An 11585-nucleotide genomic window follows, 5' to 3' on the forward strand; every position below is an offset into this window, starting at 1 on the left:
AACTACAAAAAAGTATTTTTATGAAAATGGTTTATTTAGATGAAGCAAATACAGAGCTGCTTATGCAATTGACTCTGGGTAACATATATGAACATTTTAAATCCGAATTTAGTTCTACTTCGCCTTCTTCACTTTTGGAGCATAGCTCAAGCATTCATAATACATTATGCTTTTGCCGCTAAGTTAAGGAAACACAGGATTGGGTCTCTTAAAGGGATTCTGTCATGATTTTTATGATGTCGTTTTTATTTCTAAATGACACTGTTTATACTGCAAATAATTTACTCTACAACATAAAATCTCTAAACGAGCAAGTGTATTTTTTTAGTTGTAATATTGGTGTGTAGGTCATTTTGCCTGGTCATGTGCTTTCAGAAAGAGCCAGCACTTTAGGATGGATCTGCTTTCTGGCAGGCTGTTATTTCCCCTGCTCAATGTAACCTGGATTTTACTATTGAGTGCTGTTCTTAGATCTACCAGACAACTGTTATCTTGTGTTAGGGAGCTGCTGTCTGGTTACCTTCCTATTGTTCTGTTGTTAGGCTGCTGGGGGGAAAGGGAGGGGGTGATGTCACTCCAACTTGCAGTACTGCAGTAAAGAGTGACTGAAGTTTATCAGAGCACAAGACTGGGGGCAGCTGGGAAACTGACAATATGTCTAGCCCCATGCCAGATTTCAAAATGAACTATAAAAAAATCTGTTTGCTCTTTTGAGAAATGGATTTCAGTGCAGAATTCTGCTGGAGCAGCACTATTAACTGATGTGTTTTGAATAAACATTTTTTCCCATGACAGTATCCCTTTAAGTTAAGATTTACAATGACAGGTAAGAGCTTAGCAGACTTGCAGCAGAATCTTAAATAGCAGCCCCAAAGAAAAATGTAAATATTTACACGAGCAGGTAGGAGCAGGATATTCAGAGGCTGATTTTGATGGACTCAATCCACTACTTTGGGATTTGGCTGAATCCTATGTGAAAGATTAGGGTGAATCCAAACCCTAATTTACATATGCAAATAAGGGGTAGGAAGGTTTTAAAAAAAAAGCAAAATCATTTTTTCACTTCCTTGTTGTGGGATGAAAAGTCACATGATTTTAAAGGAAAACTATACCCCCCCAAACAATGTAGGTCTCTATTAAAAGATACTGAGTAAAACAGCTCATGTGTAAAACCCTGCTTCATGTAAATGAACCATTATCATAATAATATACTTTTTTAGTAGTATGTTCCATTGGGTAATCATAAATAGAAAATTGCCATTTTAAAAAATAAGGGCCGCCCCCTGAGATCGTAAGATTCAATGTGCACACATACAAACCACATGTAAGGTCACATGAGCCAATTAACAGACAGAGTTCTGCCTTTTGCTTCCTCACTTCTTCCTGTTACAGTTACTTGTGTTGTAGTATATCTGGTCAGGTGATCTCTGAGGCAGCACAGATAGAGTCACGAAATGGTGGTTCAAGGCAAGAGATGTAAAAGGGCAATATTTATGTAAATATATATTCCAGTTTGGTAAGATTCTTTAATATGTCATTCAATTTGATATAAACTATCTGTTGCTTAAGTATTCATTTTTGGGGTATAGTTTTCCTTTAAGGATTCAAATTTGCTGAAAAAGGCTGAATCCTGGCCGAGTCCCGAACCAAATTCTGGATTTGGTGCCTCCCTAGAAAAAATCATGATGAAAATAATTCTTCACAAAACTCATGCAACTATTTTTCCCCAATTGGATAGTTCTGTTGCTTCTTAACATTTTTATTGAAGACATCCACCACAATGGGAGAAAACTTTTGATATTTAGATTGCGATGTGGTATTCACTAATTGGAAACATTTTCACAATTTAGTTTTGCTACCAGAGGCACTGCTTTATTCTGCAAACCACCCATAACTGCCTAATATTATTAAAGCTCAGGTTTCTAGAGAATATTCTTAGTTTAAGCCAGGGGTGTCCAAACTACGGCCCGCGGGCCAAATGCGGCCCGATATCCATTTTTAATTGGCCCGCAGCGTGCAAAAATCCCCCCCCCCTAAAAGTCTTTCAGCATCCAGAAATTTTTTTTTCCTACCACACGGCGTCATTGGGGGGCGGAACCTACAGTGCTTCAGTGTAGACTCTGAGAACTTGTCCTAAACTCCGCCCTCCCCTCCCCGTGACTGAAGTTTAGTGAAGTGCGGGGAGGAAGGGGGGCGGTAAACAACTGAAAGCATGGCTCCATTCCCCTTCTACACTGCTGCCTAACCTGGGCTGGATTTCGTGCATCTGATCTGTGAGTAACTGCTTCGTGCTTGGCTTGGGGGAGGGGTGGATTTAGTGAGGCTGCAGCCGGGCAAGGGAGTCAGTTACAGATCCAGTGTGTGAGTTAGTGTGTGTGTGTGTGTGTGTATCTGTTTGTATGTGTCACTTGTGTGTGTATCTGTCTGTATGTGTGTCACTGTGTGTGTGTGTATCTGTGTGTGTGTGTGTATCTGTTTGTATGTGTCACTTGTGTGTGTGTATCTGTTTGTATGTGTCACTTGTGTGTGTGTATCTGTGTGTGTGTGTATCTGTTTGTATGTGTCACGTGTGTGTGTCTGTATGTGTGTCATTGTGTGTGTATCTGTTTATATGTGTCACGTGTGTGTGTGTGTCTGTGTGTCACTGTGTGTGTGTGTCTGTATGTATGTGTCACGTGTGTGTGTCTGTATGTGTGTCATTGTGTGTGTATCTGTCTGTATGTGTCACTGTGTGTGTGTATCTGTGTGTGTGTGTATCTGTTTGTATGTGTCATGTGTGTGTGTCTGTATGTGTGTCATTGTGTGTGTATCTGTCTGTATGTGTCACTTGTGTGTGTGTATCTGTGTGTGTGTGTATCTGTTTGTATGTGTCACGTGTGTGTGTCTGTATGTGTGTCATTGTGTGTGTATCTGTTTATATGTGTCACGTGTGTGTGTCTGTGTGTCACTGTGTGTGTGTGTCTGTATGTATGTGTCACGTGTGTGTGTCTGTATGTGTGTCATTGTGTGTGTATCTGTCTGTATGTGTCACTGTGTGTGTGTGTATCTGTTTGTATGTGTCACTGTGTGTGTGTGTCTGTATGTGTCACGTGTGTGTGTGTCACTGTGTGTGTGTGTCTGTATGTGTGTATCTGTCTGTATGTGTCACTGTGTGTGTGTGTATCTGTTTGTATGTGTCACTGTGTGTGTGTATCTGTCTGTATGTGTGTCACTGTGTGTGTGTATCTGTCTGTATGTGTCACTGTATGTATGTGTGTTTGTATGTGTGTGTTACTTATTTACAATTTGTAAAATGAACATGGTAATCAGGGGGTGTGGCCACAAAATGGGCGTGGCCACAGTGAGTGGCCCGGCTGTCTGTGTATTTTACCGCATATGGCCCTTGGTGAAAAAAGTTTGGACACCCCTGGTTTAAGCCAACCCAGCCTCATAGCAAAAACAGTAAAAAGTATAAAGCCATTGGTCTCTGCAGAGAGATTTTTCCTCTTTTAGTGTTTAATAGGGAGAACAGGAAAAAGGGATTTACATTGTGCCTGAAAAGTACAATCCAAAAATAACTTTGGTTTAGACATAATTCTCACCAAGGTATTTTATCCATTGTAAGTGTTGCACTAATTTATATTAGCAGGAAAATGTATCTTCTTATCATGCAATAACTAAGAGGGATAATTTTGAGAAAAAAAAAAAGTTGTTGCACTTTCCAGTAATAAATTAAAAGCAGTACCATTAGCAAAGGACTTCTGAGTTGAGCCACATGCACTGCAAAGTCTCAATAATAAAATGACTTTATATAATGTATATACTGTAATTTCAGGAGCAGAATGGTTTGTGTCAAATCCAGAGCAAAATGTTTTTTTGTTATTTCTGGAGCAAAACAGCTTTGTATTAGGTCTGCAATGAACCAATTTTTATAAAATCACTCTAAGACAAATCATTTGTCTCACTGTTCCATCATTAGGGGGGTTGTTTAACAAGGTCCGATAATATCCAATAATATCCAACTCCGAGCAACTACAAATTCCCGAATGGACCTTATTTGTGAAAAAAAAAGCCCGAAAAATTAGAGTAGAAAATAGGAAAACTTCAGAGCTTTCCCGGAAAACTCCGAATTGTTCAGAGTTTTCTGAGTTTTTTTTCACCGAAACAATGAAATTATCGGATATCGGTACGGACATCAGCGCAGACACTGGGACCTTCCCCATTGGCTTATACAGGACCTCGAGAGCTTTTAGATGCCAGGGTTTCAGATTCTGAGTTTTTAGACCATCGGACTTTAATAAATCTTGAAAAATTCATAGTTTTTTTTCTCCGAAAACTACGAATTATTCGAGGTTCGGATATTCGGAGCTTGATAAATAACCCCCCCTAGATATCTGCTACAGGTCTGGGATCCTTTATCTGGAAACCCATTATCCAAAAAGCCCACAATTATGGAAATTATGTCTCCCATAGACTCCATAATATCCAAATAATCCAACATTTTAAAAATGATATCCTTTTTCAGCTGTAATAAAAAATGGTACAGCTATGATATAATTCATCCTTATTGGAAGCAAAACAAGCCTATTAGATTAATTTAATGTTTACATGATTTTCTTGTAGACTTCAGGTATAAAGAGCCGAATTACAAAAAGATCTGTTGTCTGGAAAACTCCAGGTCCTGAGCAATCTGGATAATAGGTCCCATACCTGTATATGTATCTGTATATAATAATATTGTACCCTCATGGATCATAGTGTTTCTGCTGCAGGAGAATACTGTTCAAAAAGTAAGAGATCACCACAGTCCTCTAGAGTGAAATTCCTCCAATCTCCATTCATTTCTATGGAATTTGTAAAGGCGTATTTATTAAACGGGGAACTTTCACCCATTGCTGACTGTTCTTCATTTTTTATTTTCCTATGATTCTTTCCAGCTTTCAAATGGGGGTCACTGTCCCCAGCAGCCAAAAACTATTGTTATTGTTACTTTTTATTTCTTATCTTTCTAGTCAGCCTATTTATATTCTCGTCTCTCCTTCAAACCGCTGCCTGGTTGCTAGGATAATCCAAGCGAACAGATAGGTGCTGAAACAGGTGCTGATAGATATTACAATTCCAAACTGGAGAGTTGAAACAAAGAGGAGAAACAAACAATGGAGGGCTTGGGTAAATGCTTATGCGAATAAACCCTACTGTTATACAGGTATTGGACCTGTTATGCAAAATGATCGGGACCTGGGATTTTCTGGCTATGGGATCTTTCTGTAATTTGGATCTCCTTACCTTCAATCTTCTAGAAAATTATGTAAACATCAAATAAAACCAATAGGCTGGTTTTGCCTCCAATAAGGAATAATTATATCTTCGTTGGGGTCAAGTACAAGCTACTGTTTTATTATTACAGAGAAATAGGAGATCATTTATAAAAAATCTGGATTATTTTGCTTATAATGAAGTCTAAGAGAGAAGGCCTTTCCATAATTCGGATCTTTCTGGATAACAGGTTTCCGGATAACAGACCCCATACTTCTATCTAATTCTGCAAAACAGTTGTGAAAAACCTGAATAGCTGGGAAAATATGTGATTTGTAGTTTATAAATACTTCTGAATGAAAGTTGGTGGATGAGCAAGTAAGAATGCTTTACTATTAACAAAAAACATTATAAAGTCTATGTCAGAAATCCGAAATTGGGGATTTGTGTTTTCCTAAGATTGGAAAATAATGACATGAAGGGCAGCAATAAAAGTTATTTAGCTTCAGTCCTAAAGAACGGCTTCAAGTTTAAAGGCAGCATTGAGTCCAACATCGCAGCTCTTACATTACTAGAAGGTGGTCAGGTGATACATTTTCAGAGAAATTGTTGATAAATGGCTTGTTACTTATGAATGTGTGCCTCTCTGAGCCGTCATGCTTGTCACTGATGAATTATAGTCTCATCCTAATTCACTCTATTTTTCATGAAAAGAAATAAGAAAATGTCCAGTAGATGTAAATATACATACCTTCTTTATATGTATATATACATGTATATTTTTTAAATTCAGTTAACTATTCAATAATCCTAACTGTGCAGTTTTTTGGGACATTACAATGGTTAAGGCTAGGGCACACAGTGGGGCTCATTTATTAACGCAGCGCAGCGCTAAAAAGAGCGCAGCCAGACATTTGCCCAGCGCATGCGAGTATTTAATAATGTAGCGCACGATACCTTAACAGTGCGATTTGTGCGCTAATGTAGACACAAGACAGGTGCGACGTGTGAAACTGCGTATCAGCTGTCGCAGTGCTTATAATAAATTGTGCGCACAGGAAGATACCGCAAAGGTAAGGATTAGTTGTGCTCATGTATGAATGCGCTGCTTTAATTAGTTGCGTCACATATTGCGCATATTGCGTTCACTTAGACGCATCTGCATTTGTTTCTGTGCTAATATTTGTTTGGTTGCAAAGGTGTTTAGCCTACCTGATACCCTTAAAGGAACCTTGGTCAATATAAACATGTTGGGTGGAAGGCGTGGTTAATATGCACTTTACAAGGGTTGTTCATCTTGAATATACTAGCGCAGCTGGGCAGGAATGCGCATTTTGAAGAGCGTTACTATTACGCCACGAAGAGGCAGGCGTAAAAATTGTGGTGCTGTTGCCCGGGTGCAGTTTTGCACATATACAGACGCAAATCTGCGACGGCCGCAGTGCAAGCGCATTGTAGCCACGCCCACAGCCACGCCCCTAACAACCACGGCATCGTTTGCGACATAAATGCCCAATCTTTTGCGCAATGCGCATAAACAAAACCATCGCAAAAGCTCTGTGTTATGCGCAATATCACGCAAATATATTAGCGATCACGCTTGTGATGGCGCAGACAACCTTTTGCGTCCACTTATGCGCTGCGCTGCTTTAATAAATGAGCCCCAGTGTGTTTTTTCTGCCGCTGTAAAACAGGGTGATCTGACGGTTGCTGTTTTTCTGAGGATGACAGCATTGATTAGATTAGCTCTTTATCTTCTACTTTATATAATCTATATGTTTTCCGTACATACCTGTCGCCTTTTGTAGAATATTTAGGACTTTTAAAAGACATTTTTGCAAAGCCATCTACATGCAAATCTTTAAGACTACAAGTAAGGTATTATAATAAATTCAGCAGCCACAATTTTCTACATTTCACTGGGAATTAATTCATGAAACTGTGGTGACAATTCCCCGGTGAAAAATCTGCCGCGTCAAAAAAAGATTATCACGGCTCAAAATTATTCGGACGCCCATTGACTTTAATGCATTTGGACCAAATAGTCGCGCATATAAACATTTCGCTTGCATCAAAATTATTTTGACGCCCATTGACTTCAATGCGTTTCGCAAGTTTAGTAAATATTTCAGTGAGATGGCACAGATTCACCAATCACTAATCATGATGAGACTTTAATTACTGGATGGGTAGTTTGGTCATTGGGGCAGGGGGAATACATACTGTACATGGGAGCCTGCAGTGAGCCAAGCAGAAATATTAAATAATTCTTTCCTCCTTAATTCTTTCCTTCACCCGTTACTGGTTACCTTCACCCTAACAGCAAATAACTGTAAAAGGACCCATATTTATCCCCTACTAATTAGACTGGAGTAACCTCAGATATATCACTTTACTAGATCCCTAATTCCAATCTCATTATTCATTGAGCAAGGGCTGAAAAAAACACATACACACAAATGACCCCCAAATTACTAGTTACTTGGGTAGTGATGGGTGAATAAATTCACCAGACATGGATTTACGGTGAATCTCCATGTTTCGCTGCCAGTGAATAAATTTGTGAAAATGCGGCAAAAATTTGCCAGCAAAAAATCCGCTGCCACAATAAATAATTGCAGCACATCAGAATAGCGTGAACATAAAAATTCAGATGGCCATTGACTTTAATGCATTTGGACAAAATAGTCATGCCTATAAAAGTCGCTTGCATCAAAATTGATGCGCCAAAGTTATTTTGACGCCCATTGACTTCAATGCGTTTCACTGTTTAGCGAATTTTTCGTTAAAAATTAGAATTTTTGGGCGAAGCAAAACGCCACCAATTCGCCCATCACTATACTTGGGGATTTGAAGTAAATTCTAACTGTCCTTTTAAGCCTCAGTCTAAAGAGCACGGTTTCGTCATGTAAAAAATTGCAAAAAATGTTTGCGTGTTTTTTCATGGAGTGACTTCCACTGGAAAGCAATATAAAATAACGGCGTCAATTCTGGTGTTCACATGGCAGAAAATTACACACACCTTCATAAACTTGACATTTATTCGACACATTTTTTTTTTCTGCGAATTTCGTATACACAGCATAATAAATATGCCCTCAATTTCTTCTTACTACTAGGGTTGGCACTTGACTAAAAATGAAAAGTTTTACTAACCTTTTCTATAGCATGTCCTGTCGATATCAATAGCACTACAATTTTGCTACCACTGATCAAATACTGAATATACTTCATTAATGTTAATATTAGGAGACATTTTCAGTCTCCTTTTAGTTTTCATTGTGTCCTATTCTTGCAATGAAAAGTTTGTTCTCTTTGTGTTACAAAACTAAAATGTACAGATGTCTATAACATTTACAGACCCTTTTTCCATTTTATTAATGGTGTATTAAGAATCGTTTTCTGTAAAATGGCCTCCTTTTTTAATAGAAGGGTTAAAAAAAAAAATCCTTGTGTCTGACTGAAAGAATTATTTATGACACCAAGTTCTTACTTAGAAGCTGCCAGAAACATTTTAAATGTGCGTCTTTAGTAACCAATTATTTTAAGAATTGGCTTTCTTTTTCCACAGTTGGTTACGAAATGTGTTTCTGGAGTCAATGTGTCGTCTTTAATGACATTTAATTGCATAACCAGAGCAACCAAGCAACATGGGTGTTTGGGAGAGTTTTGGCTGCCAGAGGTGAGGATTTAAAAAGACAACCCTGGACAGAACAATTCGTGAGGATGATGCATTGCACAGTTACCTCCTGACACTTTTTCACTGCGCAGTTTTGTAAACACTGATCTATACCTAGAGGGTATTGACTTTGTATAATCCCAAATGTTGATGTGATTCCAATATGATAATAATAAGAAATAATTGTAGTTGTAGTTTGACCTCTTGTGGCTGCAAGGCCTCCATGATCAGAAAACAGAGATTATCCAGGAAGCTGTCAATGAGAACTCAATAAACCAATATATCAGATAATTTACAATAATATGGTCAAACACTGATCCCAGGTCCTAGTGGGTGGTTTACTTTTATCTCTCAACTGGAACCACCTTGCATTATGGGATTAAAAGGGTACCTTTATTCATCCCATCAGACTTTCTCAGTCTCTGATCAACAAATTTCACTGCATTAACCACTTGGAACTAATACCCCTGGTAATTCTGAGGCAGCACAATGGAGCCATTGTCTTCCTGGTACTTCTTTCTTTGCATGGGATCGTTTGTGCAGTAGAGTGAAAAGCCTAGGTCTTAACAGGAGCACTTGTCTGGGGCATGAGGTAATTAGTTATAATCTCCGAGGGGTCTTAACATATGACAACCCCGGTGATTGAGCCTTTCCTTCTCCTTTAAGCAGAGGAAGGGTAAAGTTTGTTCTACCCCTAAATGTACACTCTTACCCCATTAACCTAGGATCAGTATTGAACCATCTATAGGGTTATTATGTTATAAAGAAAAATTAGGTCTGATGTGATCTTATCCTTGAGCTGCCCCTTGATGATAAATTAAATAGGAATGTGAATGTCTGAACTTAAATGGGCAAGCCTTGTATTTATAGAGCTAATGACTAATTTTTTAAGTAACTGTGCTTTTGAATTAATGCCTAAAGCATTGTGTGAATATGTACAGGTATGTGATCCGTTATCCAGAAACCTATTATAGAGAAAGCTCAGAATTATGAGAAGGTTGTCTCCCATAGAATCCATTTTATCCAAATAATGCAATTTTTTTAAAATACTATTTCCTATTTCTGAATCAATACAACAGTACATTGTATTTGATCCGAACTAAGACATAATAAATCCTTATTGGGTTTATCTAATGTTTAAATGATTTTCTGGTATACTTAAGGTGTGAAGATCAAAACTATGGAAAGACCCCTTATCCAGAAATCTCCAAGTGTTGAGCATTCTGGATAAGAGGTTTCATGTCTGTATTTGCAGTTTTGTGGTATATTAGGCATACCAATTGCCAATTTAAATGAATATCTGAATAAGACATCTTGCATCTAGGTATATCTATATCACTCATTAGTGCAGTGTAAATCTTAGATAATAGATAATGTAGGGACCCATAGTGTTAAGTTCCCCTAGGGTATGAAAATCTCCACATGGTTGGAAATGCCCTGCTGTGGCCAGCTAAGTGTTGGACCTAAACTGGAGAAGAGAGAGGGGGAGTCAGCCCTTTGTCCCTACCAATGCAGTGAGCCCTGGCAGATTCCTGATTTGGCCAGAAGGTGTCACTGTTGCATAGTTTCTTCATATAGCCAAGTTGCCATGTGCTCAAGGTCAGTCTACTTTCAGTTCAGGATGAATTTATTTTTTCCAGCTGGGGTTTAGGCAGCAACAGACCTATGAAGAGAACCACATGGATAGTGATGCCCTTGGTAGGCTCTGGCATAACAGGATCCTGATAATCGTGAGAGAGATCACCCAGAGAGAGATTCCTGGATATGGATTCCAGTGAAAGAAGCTTGGGAGAACTCACACTCTGGATGGAGTTAGCCTGAAGATTTCTGTGAGATGCTGTGGATACCTGTACCAGTTCTGTGTGAGCCCTCAGTAAGTTTTGATCTGAAGAAAAGGAATTGAAAGGTTTCAACATGTGTCCCCTGTGTGAGGACAGGTTGTGCTTGATAACCTACATGGGAGCTACTGCCTCTAACCAAAGGAGAGGTATAGGGGGCAGGTAATGCTACCTGGGGTAAAGAGCTCTTGGGCCTGTGTTTCCACCAGGAGTAGAGTGTGGAACTTTGCCTTGTGAAAGACTGTGCCAAGGGTTGGGCTTACCGCATGGGTACCCCGGGTAGGGTTGCCACCTGTCTGGATATCACCCAGACAGCCTGATATTTGAAAGGGCTGTGAATCCTTCCTTTCTGGATTAGGAAATCTGGATAAGACATTGAAAATCGTCACATCATCAGTCCCGCCCCTGATGCCACTGGCCCCGCCCCTAATGTCATCTGCCCCACCCCAACATCATCGGTCCCACTCCCACCTGCCTCTGACATCATCCAGCCTGCATCCCTTCCCATTTTCCGGCCCCAGAAAATGTGGTAACCCTAACCCCAGGGCAGGGTTGATATTGTTATTGCAATTTTCCTTTCTTTATTTCTATATAAAGTTATGTTTTGTTTGCCATGCTGATTTGTTTAATTATTGTTTCCTAGTGCGGCCATCCGTAGGTATCCCACTAGGTGGAGGCACTGCCGCTGAGAGAAATTCCCAGTAACCTCTCATTTAGCAAAGGGGATTCAGGAGCTGTGGATGGTAAGATATTGATGATGTACATCCTATAATACATGCAGGGGCATAGTTATATTAAGGCACCCGAGGGACTGTGCCTAGGGCGGCAGGTGC

The 11585-nt window shown here is 39.3% G+C and overlaps 1 long non-coding RNA gene across 1 annotated transcript; it reads left to right on the forward strand.

Moving 5' to 3' along the window:
* The first annotated feature begins 1958 nt into the window (after window positions 1–1958).
* On the forward strand, window positions 1959–11370 carry LOC121397679. The gene is made up of 2 exons (XR_005963827.1): window positions 1959–2273; window positions 10555–11370. It is a non-coding gene; the product is annotated as an uncharacterized LOC121397679 (long non-coding RNA).
* The last annotated feature ends 215 nt before the right edge of the window (window positions 11371–11585 follow it).

The sequence above is a fragment of the Xenopus laevis genome, chromosome 8S (genome assembly GCF_017654675.1).
Source record: "Xenopus laevis strain J_2021 chromosome 8S, Xenopus_laevis_v10.1, whole genome shotgun sequence".
Lineage (NCBI taxonomy): Eukaryota > Metazoa > Chordata > Amphibia > Anura > Pipidae > Xenopus > Xenopus laevis.